Genomic DNA, 25482 nt, shown 5'->3' on the forward strand with positions numbered 1-25482 from the left:
AAGAACACGATATGAAAAAAACCTCTTTGATGGCAAAGCAATTGGTAGACAAGGCACATTCACTAAATCAAAAATAGAAAACCTCAGAATATTATGGTCTGTCCATGAGGAGAAACAGTAGAAATGTCAGTAAAATAGGAAAAGAAATTTTGGCCACTCCATTTCACAGAGTATCCACTGAGGAACATCCACAGCATGGCCTCTGTCCAAAATGTTATACTTCATTGTGCAAGCATAATAGGTGTGAAGCAAATAGACGACAACAACATACACATGCACACCTCATGACAGAAACTGTTATGATAGAACTAAAGCCAATATACAGAGTTCTTTCAGATTTTAAACTACTGGAAAGATGTTTACATGACAAAACACAAGATCCAAATGAAAGCTTGAGTAGTTGGGAATGCATGCCAAAATCTGCTTTTGTTGGCATATCAGCTTTTCATATTGGTGTGATGGATGCCACAATACGTTGTAATAATGGTGTAACAAGCACATTAATAACAATGAGCAGACTAGGCATCAGAACTGGAGACAATGTGAAAAGTGAGCTGTTACAAGTGGACAGGCAACATACGATTGAGGTTGAAAAAAAGCCGCTGAAAGCATGATAAAGGAGGCCACAATAACGAAGAAAAGAAAGAAAACTAAAGAAGATGAAAAGGGGGACACTGAGAATTAACAACATTATGGGACTGAAATACAGGGTGATTCAAAAAGAATACCACAACTTTAGGAATTTAAAACTCTGCAACGACAAAAGGCAGAGCTAAGCACTATCTGTCGGCGAATTAAGGGAGCTATAAAGTTTCATTTAGTTGTACATTTGTTCGCTTGAGGCGCTGTTGACTAGGCGAAACAGATGAATCTTTCGTTTCAAAGATTGTGTTTAGTGATGAAGCAACTTTCCACACTAACGGGAAAGTCAACCGTCACAGTGTCTGTATATGGGGAACTGAGAATCCGCGGGAAACAACTCAGTATGAACGTGACTCGCCTAAGGTGAACGCTTTCTGTGCCATTTCAGCCAATAAAGTTTTTGGTCCCTTTTTCTTCGAAGGTGCTACTGTAACTGGACTACAGTATCTGGAGATGTTAGAGAATTGGCTGTTCCCTCAGCTCGAACAAGAAGCACAACAATTCATATTTCAGCAGGATGGAGCGTCACCACATTGGCACTTATCTGTCCGTAACTACCTGAACGTCAACTACCCGAGGCGATGGATCGGCCGCCAGGCAGCCCGTGACAGAGCACTTCATCACTGGCCTCCAAGAAGCCCTGATCTTACCCCCAGCGATTTTTTCTTATGGGGGTATGTTAAGGATATGGTGTTTCGGCCACCTCTCCCAGCCACCATTGATGATTTGAAACGAGAAATAACAGCAGCTATCCAAACTGTTACGCCTGATGTGCTACAGAGAGTGTGGAACGAGTTGGAGTATCGGGTTGATATTGCTCGAGTGTCTGGAGGGGGCCATATTGAACATCTCTGAACTTGTTTTTGAGTGAAAAAAAAAACCTTTTTAAATACTCTTTGTAATGATGTAGAACAGAAGGTTATATTACGTTTCTTTCATTAAATACACATTTTTAAAGTTGTAGTATTCTTTTTGAATCACCCTGTATTTTGACATGTCATCATTGAGAAGAAAATGACATGCAAATATTTAATTTCAATTGCCCATAATCAATATTTTTGCATACTTACGTATCATCTCATCTGATATTAAAGCTACAAAAACTAAATTTTGCCAACACAGTGAACCACATTATTCAACAACATATTAAATAGTAAGTACTCGTATGAACTGGAGTACCTCGTATGTACTTAAATTATTAGGCGAAAAAATTGACTTCTAGAAAACATTTAAAAATACACAAAACAACAAATTGATAAATGTTTCTGGGTTACTGTTCCATCTAGTGATTTATTAAGAAAACAAAATTTGTTTTGATATTTTATTTTGAATTCTGTGGAAGTACAGTGTACATAAAATAGAAATTACACGTACATCTTATATAAGATAAAAATCAGTTATCACAGTCCACGGTATATTAATTGTTTCGTTAAAGTTTCATTTCCATATCTGTTAAAGTTTGTGGGTTATTAAATTTCAGAATCCTACTAAAACCTACAAGCCATGACGTGCAGGTCCCCATAAACCGAACTGAGAAACCTAGCGCAGCTGGCCACAGCACTGGAATGGTCACGGCTCCACATCCATGTCCGTACCTCCCAGAACTTCACTGACACTCTTCATGCACATCTCGGTGGTTATTCAGGCTTTTGACAGGTGGTCATATTAATGTGACTGGGCAGTGTATTTCGCAATGCCTAATCTATCAATAAAACGCGATTCAATAGATACATACCGTTTGCGTTATGTATCGGTCCATATATCCACCGTACATGCACACGCTTTGCAGCTACGGCCCTCACTATGATGGGCCCCATACTTGTCTATATTTCATCGGCTTGTCTGTCAATGTTCCGTGCTACTGTCGTAGGATGAGGCGTCCACATCTTCCACTTCTGAAACCGGTCTACAAGCTCCTGACAAAGTGTGATATCCTCCATCTAATATTAAGTAAATATATGAAAATCTCTGGCACATTATTTTTTGCATTTTGTAGTTATCGCAGCTTTCACTGAAACTGATAATGCTTCACTTCTTACTGTTTGTTTTTTCTGCTGACATTTGCCTTCAGTTGTGTGTTGGCAGATCTGTAACACAGGAGAGTAGAGCACCTGCCACAGTACACATAGTCAATATAATCTCCATCCTTAACACTCGCTAATGAAAATGTCCCCCAAACTCTGCTATGACCATCGTTTTCCGCACTCAGGATATATTATTTCGAATTAAGATTCGCTTCCACATTCTCCTTTGTCTCACAGTCATGCCCCAAGATCCCACCGTAGGCGGCTGAGTGGTTTGGACTGGATTATTTGGGGGAAGAGACCAAACAGCGAGGTCATCGGTCACATCGGATTGGGGAATGACAGGGAAGGAAGTCGGCCGTGCCCTTTCAAAGGAACCATCCCGGCATTCGCCTGGAGAGATTTAGGGAAATCACGGAAAACCTAAATCAGGATGGCCGGACGCGGGATTGAACCGTCGTCCTCTAGAATGCGAGTCCAGTGTGCTAACCACTGCGCCACGTCGCTCGGTACGGCTGAGTGGCGATCGGTTAATTACAGTAGGTGGTGCGGCTGTTCGAGAATGGTATGCTTGAACGTGTGTGAAGGAATTCGAGTGGAACTGCTGCCCGCGTCCAAAGTTTTGACATCTGAAGGACTTTCACTCAACTACATACACCGAACAATACGAACAAGCATAAATACCAGATGCAGGGACTACAACAGCGTAGAAACACTATTTTTAAATTTTATGAGGAAAACATGCAGTGATGACCAGTAACACATCAACAATAGATCTCACTAAAGATGAGCTAGTGTAAGCACACAGATAATAATCTGACTACGAACAAGAGAGAGTTACTGGGCATGCAACTGCTGAATAGGTTGGTTAACTGGCACAAGGACGTTACAAGAGGGGGTCGTGGAGCAAATTGCTGGAGTTCCTAATATCATGCCGCGTCTTTAGCTCTACACTAGATAAAAATGCGCAGGAGACAAATGCCGCATTAGTTTTACATAATAAAAGTGTACTATGTTAGGTATGTGATGAAAAGTGTAGTTATATTGTGGTAAGAAATATTACAAAGTGTCCTTCTATACATTGGTTGTATGGGCTTGTATCGTGGGTTTCAGTCCCTGGTATTTCACCAGCCACTCACTCAATATCGATATCGTGACATGTAGCCCTCCTCCCTCGGGTGGTCCAGAAACTGTGAAGATGAAGTAGGGATTCTATTGCATTATTCCATGCAATCGATACTCATCGGAACCCACCTGTCCCTCGTGCCCTTATTGTTGCCTCTATATCAGCCTACTGTCTTTCTTTGAAATACGTCGGGTCGTGACAGCAAAGATGCATAATTTCTGATTATCACCAGAGGGTAAAAACACAGCGCTCACTTCGGCGCTTGTATAAGTCAGACTTCTAACTCACCTTCTATGAATTTTCCTGAGAATGTTCTTTTAACCCACTAAAATTGACAGGTTTCACTGTTCTTACTGTTGGTGTGGCGGGGTGACTAGATTTGCCGGCTTTCGTTTTTGCTTGATTTGGTCTCTCACTGCCTCTATAATTCCGAAACACACTTCGGCCAAAGTTAGATCCACTTCGTGATCTGAGGCAGTTAGCAGTTAATGCTGAAATGAAGAATCTTCGTGCAGTTAGGGCAACAACGGGCCTGGCATCTATCAGAGATGTGAGCCAGCCGCCTGAATCGCATGCAGTTTGTCTCATTTCCGAGTATATCGCAAATGCCATTTTTGTGAAAGGGGATCGAAACAAATCTCCGAGTCTCCCCACACAGCTTATACTTTGGCCTCTTCCAACAAGACTTCATTACATGTCACATCATGCCCCAAGGCATACGAGTATGACATGAGATTGTGCGAATCCTATCCACAAAACTTTTGAACTCTTCTCGGTGCCTCCGCCTAAGAGTGGACAATTAGCCCTTATAATAGCTCACACTTCTCTTATTTAAATACCTCGCTGTCAACACCTTTGAAAAACATCGAATCTTTCTGCAATTTTTAACACATCTACTAACTCCGCATTGTTATGTGCATCACCCGTCGGCTATAGGGATGCCACATATAGCAGAAAGCTGTCTGGGCACGAATAAAGATGAATAACAATGCATATTCTCTGTGGGTGTCCGCGAAAAAGAAGGGGCAAGAGTAAAAGCAAAGTGCTGCCCACTGTGTTAGGCTGTGTGGCACTAGAGTAGGCGCCAGTTTCCCTAGGCCCTTCAGGGATAACCTGATCATTCTAATCTTTCCATGGCACTGATAGTTGCACCCGCATCTGCTGCAGCGTGTCCTCTATGTCACCTTTCATAAGCGTAAGTTCATACATCTATTCTTGCAAAGCACTGCCGCCTTCTACTCTGCCTTCTATTTGTGAGGATGTTGTAGGCATAGGTACAAATAATTGTACGAAAACTTAATAGCTGACTACAAAATCATAAGACAATAAAAGGAAACAGCGTATCCTGGAGCTCGACAACTGTACAAAAAACAATTCCCCAATCCGTCTCAGCTGTCCCGTTTACATTCCACCTGCAAGTCGACAGTGCGAAACTGAAAGGTGTAGAACACTTACTGTAAGTGTGGCATGTGGCAACAGTTGTTCAGAGTGTAGTGGTGCGATGCTGTGAGGAATTCATAATCGTCAACGAAGTGCAAAGGCGAAACGAAGGCATGCCTCAGTGGCGAAACTCGTATCCTCGAACGGCGGCAGCAGGTTCCCCAGTGGCGGACTGCCCAGTGTGGGCTGTTCATTACAAGTCGACTGAAGAACAGCATGGCCGAAAGGCGATGACTGTGTCTCAGTGTAGTTGACGCATTGGCTGCCGACCTGACTCAGCACTCACGGGTATGTTGGTCGACAAACATCTGGTGGCTGCTCAACCATCCATCAGTGAAGCAATGTGTCGGGTAGCATGAGAAGGGAGCCCTTGCACATAGTGTTGACCAACAAAAGCCAGGAAAGGCCAGGTTGCACATAGGCTTACTACATCCCCAACCAATGACAACATATAGCCATTTATGGATCATAATGTGGGAGGTGGCAAAGGAGTGTCATCAGTTTTGCACAGGTACAGGGGAGTTGGCACCCAATAAGGGTAGTTTCAAATGATAACATATGAATTAAATAATTAGACAGCCTGGTATATTTTGGTACTCGGAGTACAAGGGACGAGTCTAGGGAAGGTGAAAATGGCACCAGCTGCTTGCAGAAGCCATCATGGCTAAGTTACTGTGGACTGAAGTCCAGAGTATTAGGAGCGTGAGGAAAGGTTGTGTGTTGTCATGCCAGAGGCTGAGACTCGTCCGGCACTGTGCCCATATCCTCCATAACTTCACGTGATCAGCTACCAATACTTTCAGTTTATCGCTGTGGGTACTGGTTGAAAAGAGTGCCTACTCTCCGTCTTAGGCTGGTTACAGTGTGCAAGTCACGGGAGCCGTTCCGCGAACAGACGCCAACTTGAAGCATGAAAGAGAGAAAACTTACTAACTAAAAATTACTAGTAAAACACTCCCAAATTCCTCGAAACACGTGACCGCCTGCACAGTAATATCCAAAGAGAAGTAATAAAGTATTACGTGTTAGACTGGGACGAACCTATCCAAACCCTTTACTTAGAAGACCAAGAGGCTGGTAAGAGAGAAATTACCAAACGGTTAATAATAAAACTAAACAAAGGCTGAAAAAAGAAATGGAAAGAACTGACCTCCCACCTGAGCTTTATTCATTCGGGTAAAGAAACGATGGACATCAAACTATAACCGCACTCTGAAATCACAGGTAAGACCCCCATAAATGGTATTACAAATTAAAACCTGTGCAGAAAAAAAAATCATCTCAACCGCAATACCGAAATATAGACAGACTAAGGATTAAACTAAATCGACAACCTACAAAACATCACCACCCTATAAAAGCCAGAAAATACTCTAAAAAACAAGGGAAACAGCAGGATTGGATGTAAAATACCTAGAGAAGCAGAGAAGGACTTGGGCGAAAGAATTTTATATAGATGAACTAAACACCAGAAAAATTTATCCTCATTTTAAAATCTAACAGTTGATTTCGCGACTCAGACAAGTCCAAAAACCACAGTTTTCAGGAACTTAAAAAAACTATTTAGCTTCATTTGTGCCGAATGAAACAAGTTGATATTTGTTTTGTACCATGTGTTCTATAACAGCTCTCCAGTGAACATAAAAAATACATATTTTAACAGAATAGTTGAGATAATATGAAAAAAAACCTTTAAACTTGTCTTTTTGTGGAAATCCTAGGCAATCGAAACAATACAACAATACTTAATCCGCACGTAGGAGTATTTATTACATACAGAATACGAGTTAGTATTGAAAGTTAGACACTCCTTGTAACTAATCATCGTCATAATCATCAGAACCGCCATCGGTGTCAATATGAACATTTTCCACTGCTGGTTGATCTTCTGTGTGCACATAAAGTTCCTACAAAGACTCGTACAATGTGCGATTTACAGAGTCCTCAAGTACTGTATGAGAACCGACAAATCCCTTTCCTTAGCAGGCAGTAAACCAGAAGGTCACTTATAGAGCTTTGGAAGTGTAAGAGACTTAACGTCTCTTCGCTAGATTTTGCTTCTCATAATGTCTTTCACAAGGCCCATAGTATGTTCGCCGCAGCTTATGTGTGGATCATCTTTCTTGAAAATCATCATACTAGCTGTTGGCAGAATGAGGGGCCTTTGATGCCTTCAAGACCAACAGTTCTACAGCACTCTTTGACTTTGATTTCCATCTCAATAGTTTCACGAACTTGGTCTATAGCTTTCTGATTGTAAGCTTTGAATATATGAGGAGGGATAACACATCCCTATTTCACGCGTTTTGTAATGTTTGCTTCTTGTTTCTAATGACAATTCCCAATAACAGCCTCATTGTCCTAATAGAAGCTGAGTATCACCGTCATCTGTTTACATTTTAGGCCTGCTTTCTGCAGCGCTCTGAACACCTCTTCGTAGTTAACATTATCAGACGCCTTTTTCAGGTCTACAAAGGCAATAGAAGCTTGTTTATTTTCCTGTATTTGCTTTTTGCTAACAAGCCTCATTGCCTAGGAAGCGGCTACTCGGGTAGCAGAGTACTTGTGGCGTGCACATGGTTTTTTTTTTAGGCTAGGCAGTAGTGCGAGGTGTCCAGATGAACACTCACCAGTCGACGTGCAGGCAAGGAAATCAGGACGCGCTCAGTGTAAAGACACTTCAGCTATCAAGATATTAGCAGTAAATTTTCAGAGTGTTCGGAATAAAGTTCCTGAATTTACTGCCCTCCAGGAAGCGTGTGGCGCGCAAATTATTCTCGCGACTGAACCCGGCTGAACCCTGAGATAGGAAGTTCTGAAATATTTAGTGAGGGTTGGAACGTGTATCGGAAAGACAGATTAGGCACCGTAGGAGGTGGTGTCTTCATTTCAGTTGAGAAAAATATTGTGTCTACTGAGGTCGAAGTAGAGTATGATTGTGAAGTTATCTGGACACGTTTAACAGGGCTACGAGAAATAAAGGTAATTGTTGTGTGTTATTACCGGCCACCAGGTTCCACCGTGACAGTTCTAGAATCATTCAAAGGGAGTCTACACTCTGCATCGCAGGAGTACCCGGATCATGCTATATTAGTCGGAGGCGACTTCAACCTACCAAGAATAGACTGGGATGTCTATGGATTCATTACAGGTAGTACAGACAAGCCGTCGTGTGAATTACTTTTGAACACATTATCCGAAAACTGTCTTGAGCAGCTAAATCGACAGCCAATGCGTAATGGAAATATTTTAGATCTGGTAGCCACGAACAGACCAGACCTCATCGGCGGTCTCAGTGTTGAGACAGGGATTAGTGATCATGATGTTGTCATTACAACTATGGTTACGAAAGTTAAAAAGTCAGTCAAGAAGGCTAGGAGAGTATTCTTACTAGAAAGAGCAGATAAGCAGTTGTTAGCATCCCACTTAGTAAATGAATCGACTTCATTTACTTCTGGTACGATGGACGTGGAAGAATTATGGGCAAATTTTAAACACATTGTAAATCACGCATTGGAGAATTATGTGCCGAAAAAGTGGGTTACGGACGGAAAAGACCCACCGTGGTTTAACAGCGCAATTCGGAGAATACTCAGGAAGCAAAGACAGTTGCACTCGCGATACAAGAAAGATTGGGAGAATGAGGATAGGGAAAAGTTAGTAGAGATTCATGATGTAAAAAGAGCAATGCGCGAAGCATACAACCACTACCACCGTCATAACTTAGCAAAAGATCTTGCTGAAAACCCAAGGAAATTCTGGTCTTACGTAAAATCAGTAAGCGGGTCGAAGGCTTTCATCCAGTCACTCACTGATCATTCTGGCCTGGCCACGGAAGACAGCAAAACGAAAGCTGAAATTTTAAATTTAGCATTTGAGAAATCTTTCGCGCAGGAGAATCGTACAAACATACCGCCGTTTGAGTCTCGCACAGATTCCCGTATGGAGGACATAGTGATAGACATCCCTGGGGTTGTGAAGCAGCTGGATGGGTTGAAAATAAATAAATCGCCAGGTCCTGATGGGATTCCAGTTCGCTTCTACAGAGAGTACTCTACGGCATTGGCTCCTTACTTAGCTTGCATTTATCGCGAATCTCTTGCCCAACGAGCCGGCCGAAGTGACCGTGCGGTTAAAGGCGCTGCAGTCTGGAACCGCGTGACCGCTACGGTCGCAGGTTCGAATCCTGCCTCGGGCATGGATGTTTGTGATGTCCTTAGGTTAGTTAGGTTTAACTAGTTCTAAGTTCTAGGGGACTAATGACCTCAGAAGTTGAGTCCCATAGTGCTCAGAGCCATTTGGACCATTTTTTTTCTTGCCCAATGTAAAGTCCCGAGCCACTGGAAAAAGCACAGGAGACGCCTGTATATAAGAAGGGTAGAAGGACGAATCCTCAAACTTTCAGACCAATATCCTTAACATCGGTTTGTTGCAGGATTCTCGAACATATTCTCAGTTCGAATATAATGAATTTCCTTGAGACAGAGAAGTTGCTGTCCATGCATCAGCACGGCTTTAGAAAGCATCGCTCCTGCGAAACGCAACTCGCCCTTTTTTCACATGATATCTTGCAAACCATGGATGAAGGGTATCAGACGGATGCCATTTTCCTTGACTTACGGAAAGCGTTTGACTCGGTGCCCCACTGCAGACTCCTAACTAAGGTACGAGCATATGGGATTGGTTCCCAAGTATATGAGTGGCTCGAAGACGTCTTAAGTAATAGAACCCGGTACGTTGCCCTCGATGGTGAGTGGTCATCGGAGGTGAGGGTATCATCTGGAATGCCCTAGGGAAGTGTGGTAGGTCCGCTGTTGTTTTCTATCTACATAAATGATCTTTTGAATAGGGTGGATAGCAATGTGCGGCTGTTTGCTGATGATGCTGTGGTGTACGGGAAGGTGACGTCGTTGAGTGACTGTAGGAGGTTACAAGATGACTTGGACAGGATTTGTGATTGGCGTAAAGAATGGCAGCTAACTCTAAATGTAGATAAACGTAAATTAATGCAGATAAATATGAGAAAGAATCCTGTAATGTTTGAATACTCCATTAGTAGTGTAGCGCTTGACACAGTCACGTCGATTAAATATTTGGGCGTAACATTTCAGAGCGATATGAAGTGGGACAAGCATGTAATGGCAGTTGTGGGGAAGGCGGATAGTCGTCTTCGGTTCATTGGTAGAATTTTGGGAAGATGTTGTTCATCTGTAAAGGAGACCGCTTATAAAACCCTAATACGACCTATTCTTGAATACTGCTCGAGCGTTTGGGATCCGTATAAGGTCGGATTGAGGGAGGATACAGAAGCAATTCTGAGGCGGGCTGCTAGATTTGTTACTGGTAGGTTTGATCATCACGCGAGTGTTACGGAAATGCTTCAGGAACTCAGGTGGGAGCCTCTAGAGGAAAGGAGGCGTTCTTTTCGTGAATCGCTACTGAGGAAATTTAGAGAACCAGCACTTGAGGGTGACTGCAGTACAATTTTACTGCCGCCAACTTATATTTCGCGGAAAGATTACAAAGATAAGAGAGATTAGGGCTCGTACAGAGGCATATAGGCAGCCATATTTCCCTCGTTCTGTTTGGGAGTGGAACAGGGAGAGAAGATGCTAGTTGTGGTACGAGGTACCCCCCGCCACGCACCGTATGGTGGATTGCGGAGTATGTATGTAGATGTAGATGTAGATGACAGAAGCGCCTCTCTTGTTTCTAATCCGTTTTTGAATCCAAACTGATCTTTACTCAGCATATCCTTCATCTTCTCTTCAACTCTCCTCAGAATGATTTTTATGAGAATTTTAATTCATACAGAATAAGGCTTGCCAATGGCCTTATTGCAATGGTAAAAGCTGTGTCCGTCAGATCACCGAAGTTAAGCACTGTCAGGCTTGGCTAACACTTGGATGGTTACCGTCTGAGTCTCCCTAGCGTTGTTGGCAAGTGTGATGCACATAGCCCTTTTGAGGCCAATTAGAGAGCTATTTGGGTGAGACGTAGCGGCTCCAGTCACGAAAACTGACAACGTAGAGTGGTGTCCTGACCACATGCCCCTCCATATTCACATCCAGTGACACTTATCAGCTGAAGTTGACATGGCAGTCATTTGGTATCGCCAGACCTTCTGAGGTCTGTTTGGGCCGAGATTTTTAATGTTAGGCTTAAGCTTGGTGCTGCTCATATTTTGTAGCTGTCACCTTCTTCATTATAGAAACTGTGATGCATTTCTGGAAGTCGGTTGGTTCTCATCTGGGTTGTGATGGACCTAATCAATTTCAGCAGCATCGTTTTCATGTTGTCATCAACATTCATGATTAGTTCTGTAGGAATATCATCAAAACCCAGTGATTTGTTCTCCTGGAGATCTTTAAGAGTTTTCTCATATTCTTCTTGAAGAATGTCGTTTGCTTTCTCAGCTACGTCTGCTTCCTGTTCTTCTCCTATTACATCCACAGTATAATTTCTCAATGTATTCTTACCATCTCTTCACCACATCTTCATCAGTTCTTCAATGACTTTACAGGCTTAATGACTGCATTTGGTCATTAGATTTTGACATTATTTTCCCACATGTCGTTTGTTACAAGTGGTCAAGTTTTCTGTATGTTGCAGGGACGACGCTTCACCTACAAAACCAGTAATCCCTCGCTCCAAGCCCGATGCTGGAAAGTCATCAAAAGGGTGAGTGCAAAAAACAAATCAACTGCAGAATAAATTTAAGGTAGAGGAAGTATATGTGTCTTGAGTGTAGCTGAACAATTTGGTCAATCACAGAAATAGAATGAAAATTTACAACGTAGTAAATTACATCACTTTGCTACCAACTGGATGGGGGACGAAGTTTGATCAGATTTTTGGCTACACACGTAGGTTTTAAAAAATGAAATTAGATATAAGATCAATATTTATTTTTGACATGTTTGTTACATTTTATCTATTTATTTGCTGTTTGCATTTGTACTTGCATTTGAAGCTGAACTGAAAACAATGTTAACTATATTACCACTACTACTACTACTACCACCACTATTAACACCCATGTATGATAAATAGGGGGAAGGCTTATATAAATTCAATACCATATGATTCGGAATAATTCTAGGATACAATTTGTGCCCAGAGATGCTTACAAAAGTCTGCTTGGCGTAAATAATCTCTCTCTCTCTCTCTCACACACACACAGTAATAACTACAAATCATGCCTTTACTATACTGGAAATTTATTTCCACTTCTTTTTAATGTGTCAGTCGTGGATTCAGATCAGAAAGTGATGAAATTAGTATTAAGGTGTTTTGGTTTTTTCAGTTAAGGTTTAAAGACTAACCATTTCTGCATCCTTGAGTATTCTCATCTCAAACTCGATTTTTTTTCTTTCTTTGTGTTCCATCTGCACTTATCTAAGATGTCATTAAAGCTTTAAGTTTAAAGAAATCAATATACCATACATTAGGATGATATATGAACTTAATCGTTGTGACTTTTCTCCTTCAATTCCTGTTAAAAAAGTAACACTCTATTTAAGTGGACTAATATTTAGAAGAAGCTAACCACTCACTGTTCATATCTTACAAAAAGATGAATTTTTCTGTATATAGAGTAAAAGTATTTCAATTTAAAGATACAGTGCTCATGTGAGATGAAGGAACAGGAGTGCTGGGTAGTTTTTTTGAGTTGATGGAGAGTGTTGTAATGAACGAGTAAGATGGTGACATGTTATAAGTGATAACTGTTAGTAGCAGTGAAGGACGGTATAGAACAGGTAATGGAGAAGGTGGTTCTATATTTGACTAATGCTACTTGATCTCAACGCAAAAAGGATATGCAACTGTCCTTTACTGACCGATATTGTTTATCGTAGCTTAAGTATGGATTGTGACTTTTGTGACGTGCTACTGCTACTACTATGCAGGATTGGGTTGGGTTGTTTGTGGGGAGGAGACCAGACAGCGAGGTCATCGGTGTCATCGGATTAGGGAAGGAAGTCGGCCGTGCCCTTTCAAAGGAACCATCGCGGCATTTGCCTGGAGCGATTTAGGGAACTCACGGAAAACCTAAATCAGGATGACCGGACACGGGATTGAACCGTCGCGCTCCCGAATTACTATGCAGGAAGATGAAGCAACTAAAATATGTTTTGTATAACATAACCAGTACATTAATCATTACATAGTATGTATAGTTCCTTTGTGTTTAATATTACTGAAAATTGTTCTGCAACAGATCTGTAATGCAGCTGCAGTGAATAGGCGTAGCAATACAGTGGGATTTGTAATGCTACTAACTGCATTTGATGACAGATACAGTTCTCATTTAAGTGTATACTACATATCACGATATACATGTACACCAGCTACATACCAGGATCAATTATTGCACCTAATGCTGTAAGGCTATATTATGTCAGTCTGCTATATTAGGCTGAGTTTTGCAGTGGGGGAAGATTTCTGCTGTACTTACTATTGACAAAAGAATATGTATGAATGTCGTTTGATCTGAAGGACATATTATATGTGACTTTCGAACAGATGAGAAGGTTTTTCTGACTTGTTACGTGAGTATGCTAAGTAAGTAAATACAACAATCACAGACACTTTGAAACTACAAAGACGGAGCATGTGCAGAATGTTTACTCTATGAAAAGAAGAAAACACCTCTTAGAGCACTACAGTTACATATGAATTTAGGTATTAACCTGTAAGAACATTCAGTGGAGTCCAGTTCTACTAATACATTGAACTACGGTACTGTGGCAAAGAGTGTAGTACAAAAAATAGTGCTATGTTCCCTACAAATGCTGAACATACAACATGAGTTAGAAAAATGTGTTCACGTGTTTTAACAGGCACTAAAAGCAATACACTTTTCCAGAAATAAATGCACTATAATCGTACCTCTACTACATTGTAGATATCAAAGCAAATATACAACATTTCTTCTAACTTCTTTAGTGTCTTGATCATTGTATATGCACGTGATTTCTGTTTAACTAGACTCTACTGAATTACATTAAATTAATACTTGTTGCGTAGATCATGAATACAACATTTCGTAATTATGAAGAATGTGCCAGTTTAACATGAGGGTTTTTTCCATGATACAATTTTTATTTTTAGAGTTACTATTTCATATCCAAACATCCATCTATTAAGTAGAAGGAACTGTAACTGAGAAAGTCTTTTAATTTGTTCTTAAATGCTGGTTGGATATCTGTCAGACTTTTAATGCCATTTGGTAAATGACCAAAGACTATTGTGGCAGAAATTATCCCTCTCTATGCCAAAGTCAGACTTAACTCAGAATAGTGACCATCATCTGTTCTTCTAGTGTTGTAGCTATGCACCTTGTCATTATTTTTGATTTGGTATGGGTTATTAATAACAAATTTCGTAAGTGATTATGTGTCTTGTGAAAGTATTGTGAATATCCCTTGTTCTGTAAATAAGTGTCAGCATGGTGATCTTGGGTGGTCTCCAGTTATTATTCTGATTACACGCTTTTGTGTAATGAATATTTTTTCTCTTAGTAATGAATTACTCCAAAATATGATGTCATATGAAAGCATTGAATGAAAATAGGCATAGTAGGCTAATTTAATATGTTTATCACCAAAATCTGTGATAACCACAATAGCATAAGTAGGTAAAGTCAAACATTTCAGCAGATCATCAGTGTGTTTATTCCAGTTCAATTTCTCATCAGTGTACACACCCAGAAATTTTGGAGATTCTGCCTAAGCACCAGACTTCTGTTCGAAATCTATATTTATCAACAATGTTATTCCATTTACTGTACACAACTCCATGTACAGTTTTTCCCACAAAATTTAGTAAGATTCCAAGAGAACCACTTAATAATTTTTTGACAGATATTATTGTCAGTTTCCTCAGCTACTATTCTTGTTTTTTGGGTGTGATTGCTAACTTCCATCATCAGCAAGAAGATCTAGCTTAGCATCTTCATGCATGTAGAGTGGCAAGTCATTAATATACAGGGTGATATAATTGAAGTTAAACTTTCAAAACTCTGCAGAAATAACACCACTGGTGAGATTGGCGTCAAATTGCAACGGAATATTATCGGAGAAGGGGGAAAACATATTTCAGAAGAGAAAAAATAGTGTGAAAATTGATCAATAGATGGCGCTGTATGTGTCAGAATACGTAAGTAGAAACACCTGTCATGCACACGACCCATTGAAGTTGGTATAAGCACGCCGGGTACACGAGTTTTGCTCCTTTCGCGTCGCGACTTTCGCCATGACTTTCTCAATGCAGGATCGTCCTTTGCTTGTAAAGCTGTATTACAAAAATGATAACTGTGCACACATCTATCTGTAGAGATTCTGGACACTGAAGGGTTTGAAAGAAGGTGTTGGTCCGATGGTGCCATGGGTCTGGAGAAAATGATTCGGAAATTCGAAAAGACAAGTAGTTTTTTAGCACAAACCTGGTAGAGGGAGGAAACTAATATATTCGACGTCAGTGGAGGCAGTGACCACAGAAATGCAGGAGGAGACAAGTGGTGGTGTGCAAACATGTAGTGAACGGAGAATTGCCCGAACATTGGATATACCCATGAGCACGGTGCGTAATATCCTACGAAACATCCTTCTTTGCTATCCGTTCAAAATAACCCATGTGCACAAGTTGCTTTCTGTTGACCTGTCGGCAAGAGAAACCTTTGCTTTATAATTTCTTGCTCGCACGAAAGTGGACAGTTACTGGCCATGGAAGATTTTGTACACAGACGAAGCCCACTTCCATCTGACAGGATATGTCAATGCACAGATTTGTCGAATATGGGCAAAGGAAAATCCACATTCATATCAACCAGTACCACTTCATCCTGAAAAGGTCACTGTGTGGTGCGGGTTTAGGCATCATTTATCATAGGGCCATATTTTTTTCGAAGAGACAGGTGCTTCTGGTCCTGTTACCTGTACCGTCACTGGTAATCGCTTTGAGTGTGTTTTGCGCAACCACATCATTTCAGCTCTCCAACAGCGTATATGTGTGGATGGGATCATTTTTATGTAAAGTGGTGCACCTCCGCACATTGCAAATCCAGTTAAGCAGCTGCTGAAGCGCCATTTCGGAAATGCCAGAATTATCAGCCGCCATTTCCCTGCAGCCTTGCGGTCCTGATCACCTGATCTTAATCCGTGTGACTTCTGGCTGTGAGGTTATCTGAAAGATGTTGTGGTTAGTGTTCCGATTGTAAACTTAGCTGCATTTAGGGCACGCATTGCGCAACACATTCTGAACGTGACACCGGAAACGTTTCGATCAGTTGTGGAACATGCTGTTTCTCGATATCAACTTGTTGCAGAAAACGATGGACAGCATATTGAGCATGTTTTGCTCCAGTCACACGAAAATTAAAAATCCGATTTGATTTTGATTGATGCTTTTTGCGGTTTTTGGCCTCAGGACAATTAAAAACAGATGTGATTGATGCTTTTTATGCGGTTTTTGCCTTCAGGACAATTAAAAACCGATTTCTCACATTCGATGTTATATGACCTACTGTGTTGGATGGGCTTACGTAACTGGCAGTATCACACCTGTACACCCATGCACACTGAGTAGTACAGTTTGTTTAACGTCAAACGTGCACCTTAGGCATTGTTGTATGATTCATTTGTCATTGTAGTCGACCACTATTAAATTGTGATGCTTACATCGCCATCTATTGCGACATCTTGTAACTATTTATTTTTCTTCTGTCATACGTTTCCCCCCTTCTCCGATAATATTCGGTTGCAGTTTACCATCGTTCTGACCAGTGGTGTTATTTCTACAGCGGTCTGAAATTTTAACTTTATTTGTAATCACCCTGTACACCATGAATGGTAAGGGACCCAAGACTGAACCCTGTGGGGCACCATTCTTGATAACTCCCCAGACAGAGGACTCTGCCGATGATTGGAGACTATCTGTAGTGTTAATTTCAACCTTGTGCATCCTTCCAGTTAAATGTGATTTAAACCATTTGTGCACTGTCCCACTAATGCCACAATGCTTAAGCTTGTCTAGAAGAATTTGATGATCACAACCTTTGAGAGATCACAAAAATCCTAATGGGTGATATTTGGTTATTCAGAGCATTTAATATTTTATCAGTGAAAGCATGTAGCATTTTCTGTTGAAAAGCCTTTCTGGAAACCAAAATGACATTTTGTTAGCACTTTATTTTTACAAATCTGTGAAGCTACTATAGATTACTCTCCTTTTTCAAGAATTTTGGGTAAAGCTGGCCGAAGTGATATTGGGCGGTAGTTGTTAGCACCAGACCTATCCCGCTTTTTATGCAATGATTTAACTTCAGTCTATCTGGAAAAACGCCCTGTTTCAGTGAGCTACTACATACGTGGCTGAGAATACTTTTATGTGTTGGCAACAAGCTTTTAGTACTGTATTAGGAATGCCGTCAATTCCATGTGAGCTTTTATGTTTGAGTGAATTTATTTTTTTCGTAGTTTCAATAGGAGAGGTATGTTGAATTACAATTGTATCAAATTATGTAGGTACTGCCTCTTCAGTATTTTTCTCTATAACCCTTAAAAATGATTGTTAAAAATGTTTTCTACTTCCGACTTTTAGTTAACAAAATTTTCATTGAGTTTGTTACAAATACAGTCTTCGTGTGCTCTCTCTTGCTCTGTTTCACTTTTAACAATATTCCAAATTGTTTTAATTTTGTTATCAGAGGTGCTATCTCAGACATAATGTACATAATTCTGGACTTTTTAATAACTTTTAGTAATACAGTTCAGATCACTGTTTTTGGATGATTACGCTTTCTATCTGTAAGATAAATTTCCTTGTCCTGTTTACAAGATTTTCTTTTTATCCTTTTAGTAAGTCACAGCTATAATAATTGCCTGCTGCACCGAGACGCGAACTCGGGATCTTTGCCTTTCTTGGGCATGTGCTCTTCCGACTGGCTATCCAAACATGACTCAGACACCCGTCCTCACTTCTTTACTTTCGCTGTACTTCATCTCTTACCTTTCACACTTCACAGGAGATCTACTGCGAGCCTTGCAAGACTAGCACTCCTGGAAGAAAGGATATTGCGGAGACATGGCTTAGCCACAGCCTGGAGGATGTTTCCAGAGTAAAATTTCCACTCTGCAGCGGAGTGTGCACTGATATATAACTTCCTGGCAGATTAGAACTGTGTGCGGGGCAGAGACATGAACTCAGGACCTTTGCCTTTCACGGACAAGTGCTTCTTAACAGGAGAGCTTCTGTGAAGATTGGATGAGGTATTGGCTGAAATAAGGCTGTGAGGACGGGTTCTGATTCGTGCTTGGGTAGCTCAGTTGGTGGAGTACTTGCCCACGTAAGGCAAAGGTCCTGCGTGCGAGTCTCGATCCGGCACACAGTCTTAATCTGCCGAGAAATTACAAAGTCTAACTAACCCAGTTATATTTTGTACCAGCTCCCCCTACCTCTCCACTCCCCTCTAGCCAGTTAGAACGTGATATTAAAATAATGCCTAAAATGCCGCCAGATATGCAGTAAAATTACATAACTTCCCATTAAAAATAAAAATATTCATTATTGCCATTAGACAGGAGTCGAGTGTGAATGGAAATGGGGATGCTCATCTATCAAGGAATCCTACAGATGTCGCTATGTCTATGCTACCATGATGTTTTGCGAGTCCAGAGTGCCCATATCTGCTGATTAGCTCGGGAGAAGCCAATTCAACTTTCAACGCAACGGCGCATTGGATTTATCGCAAACATGTCACTCTTTTTTTACGATCTGTTATAATTAAATGTCAGCTAATGACATTTCACCGTTAAAAAAAGCCGTCAGATCGTTGCTAAAAGATAAGTGGAAGTGTTATTTTGTTTAATTATTGTATAGCATAGCGAGAAGAGCCTGGCAGTTCAGAAACAAAAGGAAGCAGATTCGCATCTGACCATGGGCAATTTTTGTTTTTCACCTGTGTGTTTGTAAAAGATTCTCGGACTTTCATATTAATGTAATAGGAGTCTGTTCTGCAATAGCCCGCATCTCGTGGTCGTGCGGTAGCGTTCTCGCTTCCCACGCTCGGGTTCCCGGGTTCGATTCCCGGCGGGGTCAGGGATTTTCTCTGCCTCGTGATGGCTGGGTGTTGTGTGCTGTCCTTAGGTTAGTTAGGTTTAAGTAGTTCTAAGTTCTAGGGGACTTATGACCACAGCAGTTGAGTCCCATAGTGCTCAGAGCCATTTTTTTGTTCTGCAATATTCGATTTTATTTGCTTATAATATCACCTTCTAACATCACTTATAACTCGGGCTATGTTACAGATCAGAGTTACGACAATCTAGATTTAGTAGGGAGGGGAGGGACCAAGAACCACATGCTAGTTCCTTGTCATTTAGCACAGTTTGGCTTAAGTCGAGACTCCGATTGTGTACGCATCACATTCCATTTAGACACAGTCTTTTCAGCAGTGGAATTGTGAGATTTCCTAGCGAATTTTCAAACCATTTGTATGCTTATTCTACAGAAAAACACATTTCGGATATCTGAATGTCCTAACCTGTTTCCATGGTCTGCTGCAAAAATTGTTACGTTCGCGTTGGAATGTCAAGAGGCCAGCATGCGATATTTGAGCCTCCTCTACCCCCCCCCTCCCCCACTCCCCCCACCCCCTCACACACCCTTAAGTCTTGGTTGTGGTGACAAGACTGCTGTGTAGCATAACACCAGTTGGATGGTGTTATTTACGTTATGAGTTGGGGAAGCGGGTGTTTTGATACAGATTATGTGCAGTCGATGACAGAAGGCGCGAAACCCCTCTCCTATACGTTATGCTCAACTGCAAAGCTTTGCTGTCTGGTACATACCATAAAAAGCTAGCAGACAAAGTGCTACAAACATACAGTCACATGTGTGATTAGTAAATCTTACACGAAGGGAAAACTAAGAAAACTGTCATTTACGAAGATCACAGCCAGGAAAACAACTCACACATTTTTTTCTGCATCGGACATCGCAAACGGATTTTCAAACTGCTTTGCACGTTTCACCGCAGTGTTATACACTAAGATATTCACGAATGACACTTTTTTTTATTATCCATCCCTTCTGTCGAAGTTTCTGTGAATGAAGACGGTAATGAAAGTTAAGATGTGACACTAATTGATGATGGAAAGCTTTGTTTTCATCCTGCACCTTCTTTGCACATAATTCTTCGCCTATAGGAACGATAGGCCCACGATCTAGTGATATTGGCACGGTAGCTCAGCGTGTTCGATCAGAGGGATAACTGAAATATTCAGCGTTCTACTAGAGCAGGTGTCTTACGACGTCCGCCCCAACCAACTGCGTAGAACCAAGACACACACACACACACACACACACACACAAAAGCGGTGAAGGTGTTAGGCTACCAGACTGCGGATGCGTGTTCGATTCGTGAATATTGCCTTCTTTCATTCAACTTTTTGTCCGGTGTATCTGATAATATTCTGATAACGGGAGTACTTTTCTTTGCCTTTTATAGAAGTAAAACATCGGGAGACGTGATTAATAATGAAATAAGTATATATATTTAAAATTCTTTTCATTGTATATAAAGAACAAAAATATACCATAGGTAAATTATTGCGTAATCCCAGCTTATCGTATGTTCGCGAGCGTTTTCACAGTGAATGGGGTGAAACTTATCATATAAACAGGCAAACCATAAATAGTTCTCGGACCATAAACAGCACACTAACAAAATCATTCCGCATTGCTCGTGGAAAACATACATGATTCAGGTTGCTAAATGGACTGCCCGAAAGAAATATCGAATGAAACAAAGAAACACGGCCAAGACGCGAACACTACCAGACTCGAACACGAACCAGCGAGTACGCAAGGTACAGCGTGAAAACACGATTTTACGTCCTAAACTTTGACCTCGATGTTTTTCAATAACTCGGGAGTGTCTAACAAAAACCCGAAACACGTGTCTCTTTATTTTCAATATGGAACATTCTTGCAAAACTTCATCAAAGTCGAAGACCGACACGTCAGTCCCTCCCTTGTAAGCCGATTACGCTCCATTCAGTAGTGGGAGGAGGACAGCACGTTTGACGAGAATTCCGAATGACGACGGAGCCCGGCGTTCTTCACAATCTTTGATACATCAAACAAAAACCAACCCGCAAGAGCCGCCTAGAGTAGCCGCACGGTCTAGGGCACCTTGTCACGATTCGCGCGGCACCCCCCCCCCCCCCCCCCTCGGAGGTTCGAGTCCACCCTCGGGCATGGATGTGTGTGTTGTCCTTAGCGTCAGTTAGATTAAGTAGTGTGTAAGCCTAAGGACCGATGACCTCAGCAGTTTCGTCCCATAGAGCTTACCAAACAATTTCCAATTTTCCAACCCGCAAGATCATACACACACAAACACCCACCCCCCTCTCCCCCCCTCACACACACAGTATTTCTAGAAAGCAGACTTCTTAATAATTGTCTTTTACGAACTCTGTAATCCTTCCCAAGAGGCAGGCATTAATTTGACATTGTGAACGGCGAAGATGTAAGGTAACATGTAAGAATAAATTACGTGCGTAAGATTCAAATTTTCAACTTTTTCTTTGTAGTGGCCGTCGTACTGTGTGAAAATAAGGAGAAAAATAAAAAAAACCATTAGATATTTAAATGATTCATATGTTGATCTCTTGGATTCAGAAATTGACTCTTATTTTGCTACGAACGTTGATGTAGTAGGACAGCCTTAAACTGTAGAGATCCTCGGTTAATATGTAGATCTCAATACAGTGCATGGTTTCCGGACGGCGTCTGTCACTTCTGCATAAACATTATGTTCCTGGAGAAGTTCAAAATTCGGTAATGCTAAGTTATATAGCTCTCTTCTTACAGGAGAGTGAACGAAAGTTTGCTCACCCATTCGATCCATATTAGACATAACTCAAGTTCATGCAACTTTGGACCAATGTCGAGAAAATCGGATTCCTAAATTATCGATGCTGTCCAGAATACATAATATGTTCAGACTATATTTGGGGATTGATAGCGCAGTGATGCGTGAAATGACGTCGTAGGATCAACGTAGTTTCCTGGGAGTTTTATTTTTTGAATGCAATCTTATTTAAGCGAATAAAAAATTTACGCTCGATGTATTTGATATTCAGAAACTCGTAAGTTACGTTTTAAGGGAAGATAGTGTCCAAAAATTTGAACTGTCCGTTCTACCTGCTCATATCCCTTTTTAAAGGGAATATTATACGTAAAATTTATGAAAACTGCTGGACGACTAACAAAAATATATTTTTCAATCGCTGGATGAAGTTGTGTCCTTAGTTCACATCCCACTATAAATGGAAAATCTGCGTTGCAGATATTCTGCGTAGATCATCACTGCCACCAGCAGAATGAAGCCGAGATGCTATGAATCATAGTATGAATGTGTTCGACTGACAGATCATATTTCTATATAAAGGATTTTATTAAACAGAGATTTGAAGAAACATAAAGTGACGCACACATTTATAAATATCAAACACAACAATAAAGATAATATAACAGCTCGGATGGATACAAACTGAAAAATTAGCATATATGTGAACTCTTAGCTTCGATTCCGCGTGCAGGAGCAGAGCGCTTACTGCTGAACCTCCACTGTGCCTAGAGTGTGTTACACTGCACCATCAATCGTTGAATGTTTTTTCTCGACAGGGGCTGAGAATTGCCCCGATGTTTTTGCGTATGGGAATTCTTAGTCGTGAATTTTACATATGCTGAATGAAGGTGGGTTCACTGAGGGAAAATTCGCATCTCTTCTTATTAGTGAAAATTCAATGAGTGTTAATATCCTCGGTGCAGATTAGCTGGCCGAGTCGTGTAAGCATAGCGAAATTCAGGGTCATCTTACATTCTAGCTCCAACCGAATAATTGTGGGAACAAAGACATCTGCTTTTTTAAGTTCGTAAGTATGGAATTATTCTGCTGTATCTATCAATGCCGAGTCTACAAAACAATTATGCATCTAAATTTTTAATGCTGGCATGTTTTCACGGTATTATGTCTCGTGATTGAAAATTTACCTATATTCGAAAGGGAAATGCATTAAGGGGAGAGTAATTTTGTGATATACGTAGAACAAGAAGTTCTATATCGCATATACCCATCGGGTTTCAAGACACCAACGAGATGTACATTCTACTGTCACCAGGTATTGTGTTTACCCCGACTGCAGTGATAACACGAGAACTATTTATTTGTAAACAATATGTGTTAAGTTATCACAGAAACTTTTTCAGGTGTTATGGCACTCTGAGATATCTTTTAACAGTTTTATGTTACTGATACACCTAACGTAAGAAGCATTTTTAAAACGTCTGAGACAAACTGAACTTTATTCCATGAATTTAAGCTGCAGTAGGTTGCCGTGTAAGAAGAAAATTTTGGTTATGCCCGCTCATCGTGTTGTCTAACGTCGCAGTTTACTCTGGTGCAGAGCTCTCGCTGGCCTTAAGGACCGACTTGACGACGCAACATGCGCTGTGATTGAGTAGAGTAGAGAATGCATCGCCTTTCCACCATTGTTCAGTGTTTGTGCTTGGAAATTTCGTTTCTTTTGCAGAAAGTTTGCTTTATTAGGCCTGGTTTCCATGGTAATGGACTCTGCTCCCACTTATGTTATTATGCAATGAACCTACTGCAACGAATGAGACCGAAATTGTACGTTTGGTTATTTTCGGAGAGCCTGTTCATTAGTTGACGTAGTTCGCCATACTCCTTTCCTTGCTGAACTACACGTTATGGATAACCTCTTCAACTTCGTAACATAAGTAACAAGTCGTTATGCTTTAAAAGCGTTCTGTGTGGTGCACTAAAGTTCTATTTTGTTGAATGTGGAGTACAATAACCTCGAAAGCTGCGGCGAGCAGCAACTTTTAAAAAGGAAATTATGCGTCAATTAAGTCACGTCAGTTATATATTTTTTGAACGTCAGGATAGCTGTTTTATTGTTTATTAATTCATTATTTGTATCTGTAGACAAGACACTTAAGTGCCTGAAAGTAGAACTGAAAGATTGTGTGACGTATAAACAGAAAAAACAATAAGACTGCAGCTATTTGTTATATTATCGCTGTATCTGCCAGCCTCTTCAGAAGTGAGTACAGCAGACGATTTTTTTAGCGTGTTCAGAAGGACATATTGCAGAAGACTTCGAACAGAAGAGGAATGTAATCTCATAAAATTTCCGTGATCTATATGTCAGAGTTGCTGGTGATTACAGTTCAACGTCATAGACCGGAAATATTTTGCTGATATGTAAGAAGCAAAAGGTTTCGCTGTCAGTTTCGGAAAAATATACTTTGAAAAAATCAGAATTCTCTATATGATACACACTATTTAAGTCCTCTGAGTGATAATGACAATCGATAGATTGTCGAAGTGAAGATACTGTGTGAAATTTTAAATAACTATTCACTCTAATTACGATATTAGCAAAATAATGAAAATATCCACTACAGCGCCAAAGAAACTGGTATAGGCATACGTATTCAAATAAAGAGATATGTAAACAGGCACAATACCCCGCTGCGGTAGGCAACGTCTATATACGATAACAAACTCTAGAGCAGTTGTTAGATCGGTTACTTCTGCTACAAGGCAGGTTATCAAGATTTAAGTGAGATTGAATATGGTGTTGTAGTCGGCGCACGAGCGATGGGACACAGCGTCTCCGAGGTAGCGATGAAGTGGGATTTTGCGCACGACCATTTCACGAGTCTACCGTCAGTATCAGGAACCCAATAAAACATCAAATCTCTGACATCGCTGCGGCCGTAAAAAGCACTTGCAAGTTGCAAGAACGGGACCAACGACAACTGAAGCGAATCATTCAACGCGGCAGAAGTGCAACTCTTCCGCAAATTGCTGCAGATGTCGATGCTGGGCCATCAGTAAGTGTCAGCGTGCGAACCATTCAACAAAACATCATCGATTTGGGTTTTCGGAGCCTCAGCATGGGAACCATTCATCGAAACAACATCGATATGGGCTTTCGGACACGAAGGCCCTCTCGTGTACCCTTGATGACTGCACGACACAAAACCTTACGCCTCGCGTCGGCCTGTCAGCACCGACACTGGACTGTTGATATCTGGAAACATGTTGCCTGGTCGGACAGGTCTCGTTTCAAATTGTATCGAGTGGATGGACGTGTACGGGTATGGAGACAACTTTATGAATCCATGGACCCTGCATGTCAGCAGGGGACTGTT

This window comes from Schistocerca serialis, chromosome 3 (genome assembly GCF_023864345.2).
Source record: "Schistocerca serialis cubense isolate TAMUIC-IGC-003099 chromosome 3, iqSchSeri2.2, whole genome shotgun sequence".
NCBI lineage: Eukaryota > Metazoa > Arthropoda > Insecta > Orthoptera > Acrididae > Schistocerca > Schistocerca serialis.